We start from the raw sequence: 21,766 nt of genomic DNA, 5'->3' as shown, positions 1-21,766 counted from the left end.
ACCTTCCACAAACAGGTCATCCAAGGTTGACCTTACCTTCTTATAGGCTACATTAACCTCATTGATTGTTACCTGAGTGTAATTGGGAGTGTTTAAATGTTCCATCAATTTCTTCACATATAAACAATGATCCATAAAGACTAAGCCAACCCCCTTATCAGGCTTCATGACTCTTGTATGCCCCCAGGGATTAATGATAGTATTTCCATTAAAAGTCTGTTGAAACTTCTAACTTTGAATAGATAAAAATTGAACACAATGCAAATATATAAAGTTTTTGCATATGACAGTTTAACCAGGAATTAAAGGTTGGTTAATGCAGCGTTTGTTTAATTAGGTATTTTTTAGTCCTTATATTTGTACAACGGAGAACCAGGGAATTCATAAGTATTTTTATGAATTTAACGTATTTAGTATGAATTTGAATAAGTATTTTAAGTAGAGTATGTTGTTATTAAATTTGTATAGTTTAGTTTTTAATATGTATAAACATAAAAGTGTGTTTTTAAACATAAGATGAGATAGGACTGTATATTGTTTTGTTTATTATTTCCTGTATTATAAGTTAATGAGTTATAACTTGTTATATAAAAGTAGGCTGCGATAATATGTTGTTATGGTTACTAACAACATTACTTAATTGATGACATCACTGACTTGATTAGATAAAAGGCATTGGTTTATCATATTTTACTGTTTGTCTGAAGAAGGCTAGGCATTGTCCTAGCTGAAAGTGTAATTTATAATAAATAGCACTAACTCTTTTTGGCTGACTTTTATTGTGTTCCTTTCCAGTTCAACAGTTCGTTGTTTGTGGATTTTTGGTGTTTTGTACATAGATCAAACTGATGACACTAGCTATGTAAATAAAGCTCTCTACATATCTATTAAGCTGCACTAGAGCCTTTTTCTTCTTTCTCTTATCCTTATTTTTCTCCTTGGATTCAAACTTCCGTATGCTTGTTTCTCATTATGGACTCCAATAGTTCCTGCAAGAATCTTTCCTTACTACTAATACTATGGGTTATTTTTCTGTTGTCTACTGTAGTTGTGACCTATTACAGCTTTATCTTAAATGTGCCATATACAAATATTTTTTCAGTCAATCAGCTGTATGTAATACCACATACACAATGGTGTTCCACCATAAGATACAAAATATTGTATGTAGTGTCTACGTGTATTTTCTAGTCTATTACTGCTTTGTCCACCAGGTGTTGCTTATATACACTCTGTAGTATGTATTTTTGTTGTTGTACTTCAGTGTATTTAATGTCATAATCAACCCCCTTTCCCATTTTTCTTGTTTGTGTGGTGTTCTTGCCATGGCAAGAGTTCTTGGGTATCATTATTAAAAATATTTTACAACTTCTGCAAAATTTCATATCCATTGTCTACAGTAGCTTGCCAAGCCAGGAAAAGCACAGAGTTGTCTGAGAGTTATGGGGTGTGATGCAGACTGGGTGGCAGTAATACAAGACTAGAATATTATGTGCTCCTGCTGAAATGAGATGTCCTAGATATCAAACCTGTGGCCTTCATAGTTACAGTTGTGTTAATTTAAAGCTTATTTCATCTAGCTTAGTTGAAAGGCAAAGCATATTTTGCTGATATTTAGAGAAGGAGTCAAGCTATAAGTAAATTGTCTACATAATGGAATAGTAGCAGTCCTCATCTTCTAAGGGTAAGCTCAAAGTGTTGGAATTGGATATCTATTAGATTTCCCTGTTTTTGTTTTCTGTGTTTAACTGTATAGTCCTTAATATACTTCTTTAACTGTTTAATATATAGCTAAAGTCAGCCAGTTAAGGCATTTTTTTTTCTGTATCTGATCTCGTATATCATATAGTAATCCCTCAGCAAAGGCTACAGGTAATCTGGTGGTAGCTACAGCCTTAGTTGGTTCAGGATGTCCTAAGAAGGATTTGAATGTAGCTATCATGCAAAAACCTAACTATTATCGTCATTTTTTTATGCAACAGGTTTTACCCATGACCACTTGGTCAGTGGAAGAGAGACTGTATTGGAATGGTATTTATCAAGGCTTGATGTTTTGGTTCAAAGTTTGTTTCTGTATGTTTTGGTACTTCTGCCCCACCTGTTTTAGAGTCTTTGATTATTTTCTTGAAAATATCTCGGGGGGAACTCATGTTTTTAATACAACTCTTAGATCTTTGCTATTAAGGTTTTGCGTCTGGTCATGACCAACCAAAATTTTAACATATTTTGCAAAATGTTTTTTGACTGATGAGAGGGAGTTAATTATAGTCTGAAAGTCTACTGCAGACCAAAGGACTACAGTGTTGTAATAGGCTCTTGATTGTTATCTCGGGTGGCTGGGCATTTTTTTTTGTTTTGGAGAGTTGTAATTGGGTATTGCCTATCTACATTGTCATCTACTAAGAGCATATCTGAAACTATGAAAGAATCATCCTTTGAATTTTGCTTTGGGGATGGGACCCAGCACTATTCTTTTCTGTCTATTACTATACTAAATTGTGTGGCTAAGTGAAATTGTAAAACTTGTTTGGTATAGTTTTAACTTGCTTATGTTTTAAGATGTTGCTAGTCTTGACTGCCTTTTTCTCATTAGGTATCTTTTTTTTAGTTTATTCTTTTGCTTTTTAGCCTTCCCCTCTGTCATTTCATCAGTGACTTTACTTTGTTTAAACTTCTGCAAATGTGTGTAAGCCCCCATCTTTTTATGGTGGGTTAGGAGGGATAGTTGATTCAGCCTGAGAGTATTATTAAGATTCTTCATCATATATTGTACGGCCGCAGTGGTGCAGCGGTTAATGTTGTCGCCTCACAGCAAGAGGTCCTCCCGTTCGATTCTCAGCTGGAGTTCCTTCTGTGTGGAGTCTGCATGTCCTCCCCATGGTCAAGTGACGTTTAAAGACATGCAGGTAGGTGCGTGTGTGAATGGGTGTGCCTTCTTTGAAGGTTGGGCGTCGGGCTGGCAACTCGGCACCGTAAAAATCCACTGCCAATCATTAGCGGATCGGAGTTCTGCTGTGGCGACCCCTGACTTTGAAAAGCCGAAAGACATTACTTATATCATATATGGAGGATGTGGTAGAGCTGATGGCAACAGGAGTTGATCATCATCCTTATCATCAGAAAAAAAAGAATACTGGAGTTATTTTAATTTTCTAACTCTTTCAGAGGATACAATACCCATGGATGTCTTGATGAAATTTTAGGACCTCACTAGAAATTGTTTCCTATCGTGCCAACATCTCTCAGTTGATGTTTTAGTTTATTAGCATTGTATGTTAAGATGTGCATCATATTGATCCCTGCTGCAGTAGCCTCAGCTATGTGGGTTATATCCTGCCAAGGATGTAACAGCTGGCCAACTTCCAAAACTTAAGGGCACCTGCCACATACCCAAACTGTTAGGCAGCTCAAGCTGAGCTGACTAAAAGACAAGTTTGGGTGCAGAGCTCTCCAGAGCTTTATTGCCACCAAAGAGTACACTGTTCTGTTACTTGTGAGGATTAATAATCAGCTTGTACTGTTCCTTTGCCGGACAGATAAATTCTCTTTTGGAAAAAAAAATTGTTTTCTTATTTGTGTTGCTGTTTTATCACTCTCCTCTTCAGAAAAGTTATTTTAAAGCTATGAGTGTTGTATTTTAACAGACCTTCATAAGACTATAATGTACTTTTAACTGGATCACTCATTTTTCCTGACAGTTTGAAAGTAGTGTAAAGTAATTGAAAATTGTTTATTTCACTTTTGTGGGACTGCCATAATGTTTTAACATGCTTTTTACTGTGTTTTGGGTTGCCACCTTTTCAAATGCCCAAAGTGGGACATTTTTGGTATAAACGTCAGATTTTGCAGGGCAAAACATACCCACGGCCTGTACAAAGGACAAAACTTCACTTTTTAGCATAAATAAAGGCTTATTCTTGTAGCATTTTAGTTGGTTATTCTGTTTATTATCACATTTAGGTGTTTCAGATACAGAATGACTGTTTTATGCAACTGTTACATAAAATATAGGAACTATGTTCTAAAATATCAGGACATTTGCCATTTTTTCAATTTCTTTGCAGGACTGCCCAAAGAGGGACTGTCCCTCACAAAATGGGACAGGTGGTAACCCTAACTGTGTGTTTCTGTCAAAAGGTAACTTTTGAAGCCTGGTAGTGTTTACCTGCCTCTGCTACTTGTCTTCCCTGTGAAATAGGCCCCATTTTCAGCTTGACCATGGAACAGATTTCTGGTCATGTGGGTTTGTCCTTTTTCCAGCCACAAAAAGAAAAAAACTTAAGCAAACACCCTTTGCCACCACAGCAGGCTAGTAGTTTGACTCAGCTGCATGTGAGTGACTCTGCTGTGGCCATCTGTTGTATCTCAGACCACTCATTTTTACCCATGATTCTTTTAAGGTAGCACCTACAACCACTGTGGACCAGGGGATCTCCATGTCCTCTGTAGCTGTGGGATCCGCTCAGTGGGCAAAGGAGAGGCACTCTTGTCCATCCTAATAAAGAGAACAGGGAAAGGTTTCTTGTGTCAGAATGCTATAACCAGCCCTGGGGAAGCAGCTGCTGCCATTATTATTTATTTATTTTTATTTATTTTATTTTACATTTGTTGGCCGGGCTAGTCTAGCTGGATATGTATCCATTTTCAGTAGAGGCTCTGGGAGAAAAGCTCCAAGTGATAAAAACACAGTAATAACATACATAAAGTAACAGTGACATATACAATCAAGATTATACTAACAAGGCTATACATAACAAAAGTATTAATAAAAAGTTGAGACATAGCTAAACACAGTCATATATGCAGTATGATGCATAAGATAAGGTACAGAAATCATACTTGATGTACCAAGAGGAATTAAATTAAAAGTGTCTCTTGGTTACAGTTCCTGCTATCATTGGTAGTAGGCAGCAATTAACTAGTGTACAAAATAGAATTTAAAAGATGTTACTAAAAATAAAGGTGATAGGATTAGTCAGGATTGCTGCAAGGGCATAACCAATGTGATTTAAGGCATCTTCTGAGTTTTTGTTTAAAGAGGGGCAAGGAAGGAAGTGATGTAAGTTCATCAGGTAGTAGGTTCCAGTTTTTACCAGCTGTGTTAGAGAACAGCGTGTCCCCTGCCAAGTTGTTGGAGTTATGCTCACTAGTAGTTTATTAGAAGATTGTAATGAATTAAGATTTTTATAGGGGATATTGAGGTTTGAAAGTATAGGGGTGTTTGGTTGATTTAGGATCTTGTGGGCTATGGTAAGTTGTGAAAGTTGTAGCAGGCTTTGCAGTTCAAGCCAGCCTAGCTGCTTTAGATTCTGACAGTGATGGGTTCCGAAGGGATTACCAGTGGCAAATCTGGCAATGTGATTATAGGAGTTGGCCAGTTTGAGAAGATTATTTTTTTGACAGGTTAGTATATATAGAGGAGGCATAGAGAAGTATAGAGATAAGATGGGAGTGGGCAATGTTAGATCTAGATGCTGGTGTAAGGAAGGGTTTAATTCTGTATAGGGACCCCGTTTTACTGTTCACTGTTTTTAAAGTGTTATTAATATGGGTGTCAAAGTTGAGGTTATTGTCAATTGTAATTCTTAGGAGTTTGGTGGTAGAGTCAGGGGATATGAGGGTGCCATTGTTGGACATAACTGAGAAATCATTGGGGGAGGAGTTGTGAGTAGGTGTAAAGAGGAGGAGCTTTGTTTATTTGGGATTCAGGAGGAGGCAATGTTTAACATTTTAAGAACCAGGTCTCCACTGTGTTAAATACTTCCTGAGTCAGGGATTGCAGTTCTGATGCAGAATTGGCTTAACATACAAGTGTTGAATCATCTGCATATTGTATGCAGGTGGCTTGAGGAATAACTAGGTATAGATCATTGATAAATATTGAGAATAGGAGAGGTCCTAGAATGGAACCTTGAGGGACCCCCAGGATTACTGGTAGGTGGGAAGAAAGACTATTCTCCCAGAGCACTGCCTGCTGCCTATTGCTAAGGTAGGAACTAAACCATTGTACAGTCTGATTGCTAAGCGAAAGAGATTTAAGAATATTTATAAGAAGAGTATGGTTTTCCATATCAAAAGCTTTTGAAAGATCTGTAAAGAGTGCTGAAGAAAGAGCATTGTCATTACGGTTTCTGTTAATGAAGTCAGTGAAAGATAAGAGGGCAGTAGTGGTACTGTGAAATGGTCTAAAGCCATGTTGGCTGTTAGCTAGTATGTTATGTTGAATTAAATGGTCAAGTGGTGGTGAATGCATTTTTCTATTATTTTTGCTAAGGGTGATAGCAGGGCAAATAGGCCAATAGTTAGAATATTCATGTGAGTTGCCTCCTTTATGTAGTGGTATAATGTGAGAGATTTTCCAGATGTCAGGGATGGTACCCTCATGTATGGTTATATTAATGAGGATGGATATAGGATAGGCTACTGCTTTGGCTGCTTTTTGCAAATATTCAGCTGGAATTTGGTCAGCTGAAGGAGTACATGGCTTAAGTTTTTGGATGAGCTTAAAGAAGTTAGTAGAGATGGGCTGCAGGTGGAAAGTAGGAAGGAGATTAGGAGAAGAGGTAAGAAGGCTAGAGATGTCAGGGGATAACTTGCAGGCTAGAGATTGAATGGCCTCTGTAAAGAAGGTGTTAAAGGTATTAGCAGTTTGGTTGGGAGTATTATGATTAGCATCAAGTGGTGTTGGTGTATTGGAGTGACCTGGGTGTAGAAGTTTATTGATACTCACCCAGAACCTTTGTGGATTTGTTTGGTTTATTTGCTGTAGTATGCTATAAAAGTTCTTTTTGTCTGAGAGAATAGCCTTTTTTTGTTACATTTCTCAACTGTCTAAAAGTTTGCTGGTTGGTTATATTTTTGGTAGCTCGCCACCTAGACCAAGATTTGTTTCTGACTAGGATTTTCTGTCTGGTTTCTTTTGTAAGCCGGGGGGGGGCTGGATTTGACTTGATTCTAATAGAGCATTTAGGAGCATGCTGGTCAAGGATCGTTAGGAATTTTTCATTGAAATATTTGACTGCCTCTTCAATTGAGTGTGTTTTTAGAGGAGTCCAGTCACAAGTGCTCAACTCACATTGAAATAGCACTGGGTTAAAGTGTTTATTAGACCTTGAAATTCTATATATGGGAGGATGGGAAATATCACTTTTTTGTCTGATAATGTAGGTCAAAGTGTGGTCACTTATATCATCTGGTAAGATTCCTACCTTATATGTTTGGAAATGGTTATTAATAGAATCCAATCTAAGATGCTCTCTTTATTGTTTGGTTTGTTAATTCTGGTAGAGGAGTTGATGATTTGAGTGGAAGCCGTGGAGGTTTATGTGAGAAGTAAGATGTTCGGTGTTGACACACTTCCAATCAATATTAAAGTCCCCTAGGATTATAGTATCTTGTGGGAAAGTTGATGAAATCCAGCTGAGGATATTCTCAAGAGTACTAGAATTATTGCCAAGAGGCAGATAGATACAGATGATGTATAAGGATTTACTTGAGTTAAGCTGAATTTTGGAAATAAGGACTTATGCATTGTTATCCTGAGGTGCATTATAAGATAAAGTGGTAACCTGTAGGCTGTCTTTAAATAGAATTGCTACTCCCTCCTCCCTTATGCCTTTTGCGGTCTTCTCTCAATATATTGTATCCTGGTGGGATAATTTCATTTTCTTGAGTTCTAGGTTTTAACCAAGTTTCTGTTAAACATAGTATATCAAATGAGTGAACATCTAGGAGAGTATGAAGATGGGGAATTTTATTGTTTACACTGTGGATATTGAGATGTGCTATCAGGAGTGAGTTAGGGAGTCTGATGGTGGTGAGTGGGGTAGAGGAATTGGGATTACAGGATTCAGTTGTTGAGACATTGGTTGGGCCAGGGTTAGGATAGATGTCTCCATCTTTTAAGACTTGTTTTTTTTTACCTAAGTATGGGATAATGTGTGTAGCTAATTAGATATCAACCTTTCCTGGCTGTGAGATTGTTGTATTTAATGTGGGCCAGTCTGTGATATTTGGCTAGTAGGTAGCTAGGTATGGAAGTTATATTTATATGATTGTGGGAGATAATAGGAGTTAGAGTGGATGTTTGTTGAGGAGGATAATATAACTGGAAATATTCAAGGTTTTCATAGTGGGTTAGGAGGTAGGCTGAGGTTAGGAGAGATAGGAGTGTAGTAATGAGTAATGGATTGGTTTAGGTTGAGTTCATTATTATGGGCATACTGTTACGTAGTTTTAGGGTAATATAAGGGTAATAGGACAGAAGTAAGACAACAGAAGAGATAATAGTTAAGATTAATTACTTTAAGTAGTGGGATCAAGCGATGACAATAAATTAAGTGGTGAAAGGGTGTGATACGATTAGCTAGAGAAGTGGAAACTTCTGATTGGTAGGATGGGGAAGGGGGTGTGGTTAGGAGGTATAAGTCTAGGACTAGTGTTGTAAAGTAGTTTCTGGTAAAAGAAAGAGGGATACCTCTTTTCCTGAATGGATGCAAGATTCTGAATCTGAACAGGAAGATGCAGGGACTGCTGCAGGGTTTTTTCCTCAGATTTCTTGTTGAGACTCAGGAAAGAGCTCAGTTTTATTCTCCCTGTGGGAGTTTCTCCTTCTCTGAGACTGTTGCTGGAATGTTCTAGTGTCTACAGTGGGAGAACACTGAGGTTTTTCAGTCCTTCAGAAAATACTCAGTTGTTACAAAAGGATTTTCCAAATCTTACACCCATTCCTCCTGTGCTATGTGTTGTAGAGGATGTGTATCACTGCCAAAAATTCTCCTGGTAGTCAGTCAGCTGTCCCTAAAAAGGCAGATCAAATATATAATATTCCTCTGTCTTTTGCATTTTATACAAGGGCCATTCTGAAGGAGATTGGAGACTGTAAAGTGGTGACAGGGGAAATTGTAGTTAGGCAACATAGGATAGTGGTCTTTAGGATGACATTGGCGATCAAAAAGAGGAGAGTGAGGGCAGTGCCAAAGATCAAATGGAAGTTGAAAAAGGATGATTGTAAGGTGAAGTTTAGGGAAGAGTTAAGACAGGCACTGGGTGGCAGTAAAGAGTTATCACATAGTTGGGCGACTACAGCAGAGGTGGTAAGGAAGACAGCTAGAAAGGTGCTTGATGTGACGTCTGGACAGAGGAAGGAGGACAAGGAGACCTGGTGCTGGAATGAGCAGGTACAGGAGCGTTTACAGAGGAAGAGGTTGGCAAAGAAGAAGTGGGACTGTCAGAGAGATGAAGGAAGTAGACAGGAGTACAAGGAGATGCGGTGTATGGTGAAGGGAAAGGTGGGAAAGCTAAGGAGAAGGTGTATGCCGAGCTGTATGAAGGGTTGGACACTAAGGAGGGAGAAAAGGACCAGTACTGATTAGCTAAACAGAGGGACTGAGCTAAAAAAGATATGCAGCAGGTTAGGGTGATAAAGGATAATGAGGGAAATTCACTCACAAGCAAGGAGAGTATGTTGAGCAGATGGGAAAAGTACTTTGAGAACTGATGAATGAAGAGAATGAGAGAGAGAAAGTTGGATGATGTGGGGATAGTGAATCAGGAATTGCAACAGATTAGCAAGGAAGAAGTAAGGACAGCTATGTGGATGAAGAATGGGAAAGGCTGTTGGTCCAGATGACATACCTGTGGAAGCATAGGGCTGTTTATTTTTATTTATTTTATTTAAAAGTTGTTTACCTGGGTAGTCCGACTGTACAGCAGGTGTCAGTTTTCAGTGGAGTCCTGGGGCGAAAAGCTCCACAAAGTTACATAGTAGTTTAGTAAAAAGTGATTAACAATAGTTTAGAAAAAGTGATTAACAATAGCTTAAAAATGGTTAATAATAGTTAAAAGTGATTAAAAATATTTGAGAGAGAGAGATGGTTTACGAGAGATGTCAGTGGATTGTTTTACCAGATTGTTTAACAAAATTTTGGAAAGCGAGAGGATGCCTGAGGGGTGGAGAAGTGTGTTGGTACTGATTTTTAAGAATAAGGGTGATATGCAGAGCTGCAGTAACTACAGAGGGATAAAACTGATCAGCCCCAGCATGAAGTTATGGAAAAGAGTAGTGCAAGCTAGGTTAAGAATGGAGGTGATGATTAGTGAGCATCAGTACAGTTTTATGCCAGGAAAGAGCACTACAGATGTGATGTTTGCTCTGAGGGTGTTGATGGAGAAGTATAAAGAACGTCAGCAGGAGATGCATATTGTATCTTTGTGGTCTAAGAGAAGGCATATGACAGGGTGCCATGAGAGGAGTTGTGGTACTGTATGAGGAAGTCAGGAGTGGCAGAGAAGTATGTAAGAATGGTACAGGATATGTACGAGGGCAGTGTGACAGTGGAAGGTCTGTTGTAGGAGTGACAGATGCATTCAAGGTGGAGGTGGGATTACATCAAGGATCAGTTCTGAGACTTTTCTTATTTGCTGTGGTGATGGACATTTTGACAGATGTGATCAGATAGGAGTCCCCGTGGACTACGATGTTTGCAGATGGTATTGTGTTCTGTAGTGAGAGTAGGGAACAGGTTGGGGAGAGCCTGGAGATATGCTGTAGAGTGGAGAGGAATGAAGGTCAGGACAAAGACAGAATATATGTGTGTGAATGAGGGGGATGGCAGAAGAGTGGAGAGGATGCAGGGAGTAGAGTTGGCAAAGGTGGAGGAGTTTAAATGTTTGGTATCAACAGTTCAGCGTAAGGTGAGTGTGGAAGATTGGTGAATAAGAGAGTGCAGGCAGGGTGGAGAAGATTGTCAGGTGGGATTTGTGACAGACGGTTACCAGAAAGAGTGAAAAGGAAGGTCTACAAGATGGTAATGAGACCAGCTATGTTATATGGGTTGGAGATGGTGGCACTGACGAAAAGATGGGAGTCAGAGATGGAGGTGGCAGAGTTAAAGATGTTAAGATTTGCATTGGATGTGATGAGGATGGACAGGATTAGGAATGAGTATATTAGATGGTCATCTCACGTTAGACGGTTAGAGACAAAACCAGAAAAGTGAGATTCTGTTGGTTTAGACGTGCTGAGGAGTGATGCCGGGTATATTGGGAGAAGGATGCTAAGGATAGAGCTGCTGGGTAAGAGGAAAAGAGGAAGGCCTAAGATCAGGTTTATGGCTGTGGTGAGAGAAGACATGCAGGCGGTTGGTGTGACACAGAGCAAGATGCAGAGGACAGTGTGACAAACAGAAATGCTGCCAGCCCAGCTAGCTGGAATTTTGTAAATAATCATATGTCATTTGTGAATATTAATGTGATCCATAGGCTTGTCTTCAAATGTAAGAGAACTGTATGTCATGTGTATATTAAACTACTGGTGCAGAGATGTGTGTAAAGCACTGAGTTCAAGAATGCAACCACAGTGTACCCTACTGGAAAAGAACAGAAATGTACATGGACTATATTCATAGGTGTGTACTAATAGCCCTGGAGCCTTTACAAGCCTAGCCTGTAGAACTGCCGTGGCATCGTGCCGCCCAACGTTAGTTCCCATTGCCTCTGTCAAGTAGAGCCAGTGGAATAATCCCTGGGATGAACTTTCTATTTCCCATCCACTCATCAAGATTTCTCTTGGAGGGCCACTGAAGTGCTGTGCTTGACATGTATGGGAAGTCTATTCCAGAGCATGGGTAGTCTCTGGATTATGAACCTGTCCCTCCAGCCTGTGCAAATTTGTGTTTTAATGGTAGAAGCTGGAACATATACAGAGTTAACTTGCAAAACCTCAAGAAAATAAGTGGAAATTATTTTACAATTCTGTTATCTCTGTTTCAGCTCAGAGCAGACACAATGTCTAGAGTTGGAGGTGTTCCTATTATTTTGAAACAGAAGTAATTACTAGGTTTCAAAGGTAAAACTTCTGAGAGCTATGTTCCCCTGACATAGAGGTGCTAAATTTTAATTTTCTGTAAGCCTGGGAACTGAAGGCAGGTGGCAATTAGTGATGTCATCCAGCTGAGCCAGCAGTAATGTTTTGATATTAATTTGTGAACTCTCTGAGTCTGGCCATTTTGTATTTGATTTGGATCTGACAACATCCTGTCATTAGCACTTGCCTTGCTAAGTAACTAGATTACAGTGGTTTCTCTTAGAGATAAATAGGAATATAGTAAGATTAGTTTAGATATTTTCTGTGTTTATTTGAGACTGTCCAGTGTTGTTTTAAAATATTTTCTGAGATTCTGGACTCTGTAGTCACTATGTTGAGTTATTCAGTATTGTCTTGTTTTTTTATGAATTATTATTAAATATATTTAAATCTTTTAATTGTGGCTGGTTTGTTTAGAGATATTTAAGCTCTTGGAGTACTTGAATATGTATTTTGTGACACTATATAGGCCACTCCAATAGCAGTGCTTTTGGTCACACTTACCATTTGGATAATAGTAACATTACACAGTAGGACTGGTCACCCTTTGGGGAGAGCCTTAAAGTAGCAGATAAGGGGTTCTGGTGGCAGTGCTAACTACCTTATGTTCTAGCAAATGGGGGCATAGCTAGTAAACATGTGCCAGCCTTTCCCAGGTGTGTGTATAAATCAAATCTCAAATTGTGTGTGTGTGTGTGTGTCTGTGTGTGTCATCTACTTGGGCAGGGATACAAAGCACTGGTTGGACAGAGAGAGTGTTGGGAGGTCTTGGCTTGGAACCCTGGCTAAGGACTTAACTCTATAGCTGTGCCAGTGGAGTCTTATTGGGGATCTGGAGAAAGAGGGAGAAACCAGCCCTAGACTGCTGTGATTTCTGTGTGCTCTTAAGGGAAATTATACTTTACTGTGTGTGTACTTGTCATCCTCCCAATCTGCACGTCCCTCACTGGTGCTAGTGGTGAGGATTGAGGCTCCTTGATTACTGGGCCAGTGCAGGGGCGTCACAGACAGGAAGAAATGGAAACAGATGATCCACTGTGGGACCCCTAATGGGAGCAGCCAAAAGAAGAAGAAAATTTCTAGCCTTGACCCAGTAGCTATAGCTCTAGTTGATCCCTCTTCTGCTAAGCACTGTGAAGGTCCCTACTCAGCACCAGTAATCAAGGAGCCTCCGTCCTTAGCATTGACACCAGTGAAAGATGGCCACTAGGAACAAAAATGGATGTACACAGTATTTTCAGATGCAACTTTCTGCCTCTGCACCAAGCACAATTTCCCTTAAGAGCATACAGGGAGCACACTCCAGACCTGGGGATGGATTCCCTCTCTCTAGGTCCCAAACAAGACTCAACACTGACCACTTTGGAGCTCTGTGTTTCTGTTCCAAGTAGTGACACACACACACACACACACACACACACACACACACACACACACACACACACACACACACACACACACACCTGGGAAAGGCTGGCACAGATTTACCAGCGGTCTCCCCTCTGCCCAGAATATAACATAATTACGTTGCCACTAGTCAGCTACTCTAAGGATCTTACAAGGATACCCAATTATACTGAGTAAAATTAATACTAATACAAATGGTGGAGTTTGACCAGTGCAGCAAGGCTTTCAGAAGTGACCACAGTGTCACTAAAAGTACTCTTAAGATGTTAAAAGTATTCTGTAAAAGACTAGCCACAATGAAAGGTATAGAAAATTTTAATAAATAATAAAAAACATGAGAATACTGAATATCTAGTTACAATAAATGCCAGAATGTTAATTACAGGCGATATAAAAAATAACACAGTTGGATAGATTCACACAGGTGCAGAAAACTAATAGTTAACTAATCTCGCTATATTTTCCTGACTGACTAAAAAATTACTTTTCCCTAGTTAAGTTACTTATTACAGCAAGGCAAGATGAGGTGCGAGGTTGCATGAGATATCTGAGAGATCTTTTCTGTCAGGTTCCGAAAAAAAAGTGCTGCTGTGAGAGTTCCGTCATATCTATCATTAATATCTAAAAAAATTGTTTCAGCGCTGGGTATAGAATGACATCACATCTGGTCACCTGACTCTGGTACAATACACACCCTGAGCTTTGCTAAGATCTGTTGGGTCGTCCGAAAGCTATAAAACAATTTCAAAACTTCCACCAATACAGTAAGGTTCCTAGTCCATGTTTTCCCAGACATTTTTGTCTCTGGCTGCATTCAGACCTGTAAGATAAAAAATCTTTATGGTCTAAACCAACCCATTTCATTTCAACCTATTTTTTCAAAATTAGATGGAATAAGATTAACCTTTTCCCTTCCAGAATTCTGTGTTAAAACATATGCATTTAATCAGTTTTAATAATACTGGCTGACATATATGTACGTCTCTTTTATCCAGCAGGACCCACTGTTGATGCATTTTTAACACAAGCAACTGTACAAATACAATTTTAACACAAGCATCTGTACAAATCAGTTTTATAGTCAAATGACAAAATTCTTTACAAAACTCCAGCTAGCTGTGCTGGTATTTGTTACACATGCACTGCACTACTCTTCGTGGTACAGATGGTGCTTTCTCATATCATCGCAAGCACCTACTCACAGTCCTACTCTTTCTGATAAGGATGGGAAGATTATTGATAGGTATGGGAATAAAGTTGTATACTTCTGAAACTTTGATTTTTTACAATGTTATATGTCAGGCTGATATGATAAATATGTTAAAGTTTATTCTGACTAATTGAGAAAGTATGAGGAATGCTTTATCTGCAGTTTCTTCTTGTAAGGAAAAATCTGCTTTAAATAATTTAGTTTCTTCTATTGCACTTCTCACTGCTCATTGTTTACAGTGTATGCATGATTCTGTTGATACTTCTTCCAGGACTATGGCCACTAATACTGCTTTGAAAAGGTTTTCATGGCTGTAGTCTCAGAACCTCCCAGATGATGATAAAATGAGATTTTAAATTCACCCTTGGCTAGAGATTTAGTGTTTGGCCCCTCTGCTGCAGAGGTGATCAAAATGTATGACGGAGGGAGCAATCTGGTTCAGGGAATATCTAAGATTTTTCAGCCCTCATTTTCCAAATTTTGCAAGGTTTTGTCTGTCTCGTCATCCAGATTTGGCAAAAAGCATTGTAAGCAATCTCAACAAAATGTAGGTAAGCAGATGTTTAAGAAGAAATGGCAAGGGATTCCAAAAAGAAATCACGAACCTCCCAAAAACAAGGACAGTCCAACAATTCTGAATCTTCATTTTTTTCTCTTTGGCAACAGATAGTTTCAGACAAATGGGTTCTGAAAATCATTCATCAGGGTTACAGATGACAGTGGGAGGAAATTTCTCCTTTACAAGAGGTCATTCCTTATCCTGCAGATCAGAATCTTTTGTTTTCACTGACTTCATCAAAAGCTGTTCAAAGGAGCGAAAGAACCAATTCCTCCTTTCCAGGTGGAGAGGGGTTTTTATTCAAGGATTTTCTTACTACTACAAAAAAAAAAACAATGCTTGGAGACCAATTCTGCATATTTTCTTTTCCTAAACCTGTTTGTGATAGTGTCCAAATTCAAAATAATATCACTTCACAATGTCTTACCTCATCTTTCTCTTTCAACTTTCCTATGTTAAAGTTTATTCTGACTGATTTACTTAAAAGATACTTGTCATCACATCCCTATTCATCCAGACATCAAACGTTTCTTCAGGTACTATCCACTGCAGCAAGAATATTCCCAAAGTGTCTAGCTCCATTTATAAGTCACTGGAGGCTACAGGGTATCCTCATTTTTCCGTATTTAGATGACTTGCTCATCTTTGCAGAGTCTTTTTTAATGTGTCAGGAATCTTTCACTTGGGTGTGAGATCTCCTATGCAGGCTGGGATTCACTAAGTATTGTGCTTCTGGGGTGTCTGCTAGACACCTCGTTTCTTCCACAGGAAAAAATAGGTCTGTATTTAGATCTTTTTTGAGGCATTTTCTCTTCAGGCTTCAGTCACTACAAGGAAATTCTGCATGATTGAGACTCATGGCATCTGTGATTCTCATGGCATATTTGGGAAGACTGTACGTGAAAAAGATAAAATGGTATCTGAAGTCTCTTTGGTCAAACACCAATACCCATTATCCTTTCAGATTCCAGTTTTGGGATTTGTGAGAAGAGAAATCACTTGGTGGAAACATTAAATATCCTTGAATCCAGGTCTCACATTCTCTGCCCCCCTCCCCGCACACACACAAAGTAGTAATTTATGACCGACTACTCTGACTTTGCTTTGGAAGCACTGTTAAGGGGTTTAAAAGTGCTAGGTATCTGGGACAACAAAGACAGATACAATACATAAATGTAAAAATAGATGCTTGCCTTTATCATGGCACTCAAATCTCTGAATCATCTTTAGTTCCCAGGACCACTTCAAGATGTTACAGAAAATACTACAGTGATACATTAAGTAAACAAGCAAGGGGAAGCCAGGTCTTACTCCCCTATGCAGACTAGTCATGTTAGTATGAGGTATAACTTTTACAGCACAATCTCTGTCTACAGGCTTCATACATTCAGTCAGAGCAAAATTGTGTGGCAGACAAGCTAAGCAGAACAAAGGCAGACCCTCAAGAATGGAAACTAGACTGGGAGGTCCTCCGAGATTTGATCCATTTTTGGGGAGTTCCTCACGTAGACCTCTTTGCCCCCTCACTGAACATTAAACTGATAAGATTCTGATCCAGGACTACATGCAAGAATAGCCTTTCTTTTCTTTTTTCTTCTCTTTTCCTTGGATGTGAATATTCCTGTATGCTTTTTCACCCTTTCCAGTGATACCCAGGGTACTTATGAGGATTAAGAAGTAATCCTCCAAGTTCATCGTGGTGACTCCCTTCTGACTCAGGCACCTGTGGTTTTCCCTTCTTTTGGAACTGACCAGGGGTAATTGCTACAAGCTTCTCACAGACTGGATCTACTCACACAAAAACAGGGGTGGTTGATACATCCCAACTCCAAACTACTTCAACTGACTGCCTGGATGACAGGGTTCTTAATACCTTTTATTCACTTGTTTACTAAGGACATGTAGTAGATACTAAGAGAGACAAGAAAGCCTGCTGCTTGAAAATCGTATATTAGTAATTGGAAAAGATTTTCTAGTTGGTGGCAACAACATAACCAGCACTCATTCAGGACTGGTGTTTCTCTGGTTTTGCAATATTTCTGTGAGTTACTTTCCAATGGCCTGCAGTACTCATCCATCAAGGTTCATTTGTCAGCCATTTCAGCATGTCTGCCCATTGATCCCCCTTCTTCAAGGCATTCCCATATCAAAATATTTTTTGAAAGGGATACTGCGTAAGAGACTTTCAAAAATGGTGACTTATCAATGGGATTTTAATTTTGTGTTAGAGAAGCTAGCAGTTACTGCATTTGAATGAACTCATCTAGGTATCTTAAGGTATTTAACGTGGAAAACAATTTTACTGGTTGCTATGACATCTGCAGGTAGAGTCACGAAAAGTAAAAACAACTACTTAAATCAACAAAAAAGCAAAGAAACAGAAAAAAAATAATGACAAATAAAATAAGCACTTTCGTTAGGTATGTTACCAAACTTCTTCAAAGTTCAAAAATACAATGGACCATTAAATACTTTGCCTAAACAATCATGTGGTGTAAGAAATAGTCACATGTTACTTTGAAAATAGATCATATGATTCATCAGAGAAGTAGGTCATATGATTCATCAAAGAAAGCACATCATGTTGTAAAACAAAAACATTCACATCAACAAAAACTTTTTTGTTGCTTCCTGATGCAAACAACTATTATAGAAAACTATTGCTATGAACATGAAAACTACAATTTCACAAATAAGTATACATAAAAAATGACATTAAAAACAATGAAAGAAGTAAAAAAAAAAAAACAATAGTTAAAAATACTAGTCTTCACAAATCCCTGAACAATAATGAAATCTATGAACTCCTGAAATGTAATGACCACAGGTGTGTTTGGAAATGCTTCTTCATCTCAATAAACTTTTAAGTTTCAACACACTAACCAAGGAAAAGATGTCATTAAGCCCAGGTAACACACAAGCCTGGCATCTAAGTTGCCATGTTAAGTCTAGCAACTCCAATTTCAAAGAAAAGGGCCCTCCCCTCACATCCTTAACTACTTGGTCAATGACTCGAAAAACAAAGAAGTGACCTGGGTGTAGGGTAACATGGTTGGCTAAGGCGTTCTCGAGCTTCCCTTTCCTTATACTGTAAATATGTTCGTATAACTGTTCTTTAATCTTTCTATTCTATTGGCAAGACGCCAATGTAAAAACTTTGGCAGGCTTGACATTTAGCTAAATAAATTACACTGCAAGAATTGCAGTTAAACCTGCCTTTTGTCTCTTAACTTCGGTCTCTTATCACAAAATTATTGCCCGCTTTAGTATGTCTACAATAAGGGCATGCTTTACATTTAAGCATCCCTTTTATTCTGGGGCTAGGTCTATTGTCAATTTCAACAAATTCTTTAAGTTTTGACCCCTTCTGAAAACAAATTTAGGTTTAAAATTCTCTATACCATAAAAGGCCAAGTCCAATGAAAGAAGCCCTCAATTCTTCATGATCTGTTTAATTCCAAGGGCATCCATACTATAAGGAGTAATAAACAAAGGAACACTAGCAAAAGGTACATCTACTGTGTACTTCGTATGCTCGTACTGGCCAGATGGTACTTGGGGGCAAGCTGGATCGTGTAAAATTGCTTTGTAAAAGTCTTGTGCCCGCTTCATGCCTTAGTTCATCCAGTAACACTAAGGCGTGTTCCTGTTTTAAAAACATGTTAACCAGGAGGTCACATTCAATCAAAAAATCAGTCTTTGCGGAAGCCATTCTAGCTGCCCGCACAAGCTGACCCTTCACCATTGTCCTCTTTTGTTGAATTGGGTGGGCACTAGAATAGTGTAAAAAAGAATTTGAGTATCTTGCTTTTCTAAAATTTCTGGCATTATACGCATTATAAACACGATCCTTCATTAAATCGGTGTCCAAATAAGAAATTGAATCTTTACTAAATGAATGAGTGAAGTTTAAAAATTGGGTGGAGTCATTTAAAAACTGCAAAATTTCTTTAGCCTGTGTTTCCTCACCATGGAGTAAAACAAAAATGTCATCCAAAAAGTGCTTATAAAATGTTACCATGCCTGAAAATAAGTTGTTAGTCAGTACAAACTGCCTTTCCCAAAATGCCATGACCAAATTTACAAAACTGGACCCACAAGGGGAGCTCATAGCTACCTCCTTCTTTTGAAGGAAGTACCTTCCTTCGTTAGACGTTGCCCGTTCGATTCTCAGCGCGTCTTCTGTGTGGCGACATGCGTGAATGGGCGTTCCTTCGTTGAAGGTTGTGCGTTAGGCCCGGCAAGCCAGCACGTAAAAATCTACTGCTAATCATTAGCGGACCGGAGTTCCGCTGTGGCGCCCCTTAACCGGGAAAAGCCGAAAGACACCACAACAACAACCTTCCTTCAAACAGAAAAAAATTATTAGTTAAAATGATGTCTAATGATTCTTCTAATAACAAAATCTCCTCATTGGTCACATTCCTGAGTCTTAACATCGAACCGACCCACTCAAATCTAACATAATGGGGAATCGAGATATATAGATCTTTCACATCTATCGTTATTAAATTGAATTCCTCATCATATACCAAATTGTTAACATTCTCTAGGAAAGACCAAGAGTCTCTACATATTTGGGGTTACATGTCAACTTATTTCTTTAAACAACTATCCACGTATTTGGCCAGAGGGTATGTGATAGAGTGGCTACTGTTCACAGTAGGCCTCATAGGTGGATTAGTCACATCTTTATGTGTTTTTGGGATTCCAAATATTATTGGAATTTAGCATAAAAGCACTGGAAGCAACAGACCCAAGGCTGTGAAGTAAAAGAATACAAAAATGTATTTCCACAATAAACAAATGGTGAGCGCTTTTGTGGACCAAGCCACTTCATCAGACAATGATCATAACTTAAAAGCTCCTTTTATACCAGTTCATGACAATTAAGCAAGTGCAAAAATCTCCACCTACATTTAAAGCAACAGAACAAACAGCTATAAAAATTGCATTAGCATGTTACAAACACAGTATCATGTAAAAAATATAATAAATATTATTACAACCAAAGTGAGTTCCTATACAAATAAAAATTAAAAATATAATCATTTAAGCAAATCCCTTCCTAATAAAATGGGCTTAATGTTAATCTTGTCATTAAGTCCCTTCCCCATACTGGCCTTGAGTCTTACAATCCATTCCAGTTCTTTTGTTTCCACTTTTAATTTTAGGTCTCCCCCTCTGAGACCACCTACCACCCTGTCAATCACCATGAAGACAAATTTATGTGCAACTCCATGAGCTTTGACATGTCTCGCCAGAGCATTGATTTCCGCTTCCCTCCCTACTTACTTTGCAGCCTTGGTCTATTGCTTCCAGTGTTTTTATGCTATTTGACTGTTTTTTGGAAGCACAGTTTACCTTAACCACTTATTTTTTGGTTTTGCTCATTATTAGAATTTGTTAACATACCTAACAACTCAACAAAAAAGGAAAGAAACAGAAAACAATCGGCACTTGAATAACAAATAAAGTAAGCGCTTTCTTTAGGTATGTTACCAAACTTCTTCAGACAAAATTCAAAAGTACAATGGACCATTAAATACTTTCTCTAAACAATCATGTGATTTAAGAAATAGTCACATGCTACTCTGAAAATAGATCATATCACCAGAGAAGTAGGTCATATGATTCATCAAAGAGAGCAGATCATGATGTAAAACAAAAGCTTTCACACAAACAAAAACTTTTTTGTTCCTTCCTGATGTAAATAACTATATAAAAACTATTACTATGAACATGAAAACTACAATTTAACAAATAAGTATACATAAAACATGACATTAAAAACAATGAAAGAAATAAAAAAAAAATAGTTAAAAGTACTAGTCTTCACAAATCCCTGAACAATAATGAAATCTATGAACTCTTGAAATGTAATCTTAATAAACTTTTAAGTTTCAACACACTAACCAAGGAAAAAATGTCATTAAGCCCAGGTAATACATAAGCCTGGCATCTAAGTTTCCATGTTAATTCTAGCAACTCCAATTTCAAAGAAAAGGGGCCTCCCCTCACATCCTTAACTACTTAGTCAATCACTCAAAAAGCAAAGGAGTGACTTGGGTGTAGGGTAACATGATTGGCTAAGGTGTTCTCAGTCTTCCCTTTCCTTATACTGTAAATATGTTTGTATAACCATTCTTTAAACTTTCTATGCATTTTGCCAATGTAAAAACTCGGGCAGGCTTGACATTTAGCTAAATAAATTACACTGCAAGAATTGCAGTTAAACCTGCCTTTTGTCTCATATCTTCAGTCCCTTATCACAAAATTATTGACCACTTCAATAAGGGCATGTTTCGCATTTAATCATCCTTTTTATAATGGGGCTAGGTCTACCATCAAATTCCAACAAATTCTTTAAGTTTTGACCCCTTTTGAAAACAAATGTAGGTTTAAAATTCTCTATTCCATAAAATGCCACGTCTGATGAAAGAAGGCTGTTTGACTATGGTGGTGATGGATATAAAAAAATCTATTCACCGTAATACCAAATATTTATGCTTTAGAAGCATTGGAAACATTTCTTAGCAATAAAAGTGAGTATGATTGTAGAAATATAGAGTTGTTATGCACCCTCATGAAATGCATCCTTGAGAACAATATTTTCTTGTTTGAAGATGATTTATACCTGCAGAAATGTGGTGTGGCCATGGGCACCCCATGTGCCAACACCTCTGCCAATATGGTGTTGGCACAATTGGAAGCGTGCTGTTTG

The 21,766-nt window shown here is 38.3% G+C and overlaps 1 protein-coding gene across 3 annotated transcripts in view; it reads left to right on the top strand.

Moving 5' to 3' along the window:
* TBK1 (TANK binding kinase 1) overlaps positions 1–21,766 on the top strand; it is a 3,544,425-nt gene that overhangs the window by 1,991,842 nt on the left and 1,530,817 nt on the right. The window lies entirely within an intron of this gene.

The sequence above is a fragment of the Protopterus annectens genome, chromosome 11.part0 (assembly GCF_019279795.1).
Source record: "Protopterus annectens isolate FY-2018-M chromosome 11.part0, PAN1.0, whole genome shotgun sequence".
NCBI classification, from domain to species: Eukaryota; Metazoa; Chordata; order Ceratodontiformes; family Protopteridae; genus Protopterus; species Protopterus annectens.
Note: the sequence above shows the minus strand (reverse complement) of the source record. Positions and strands in the feature narration are given on the sequence as shown.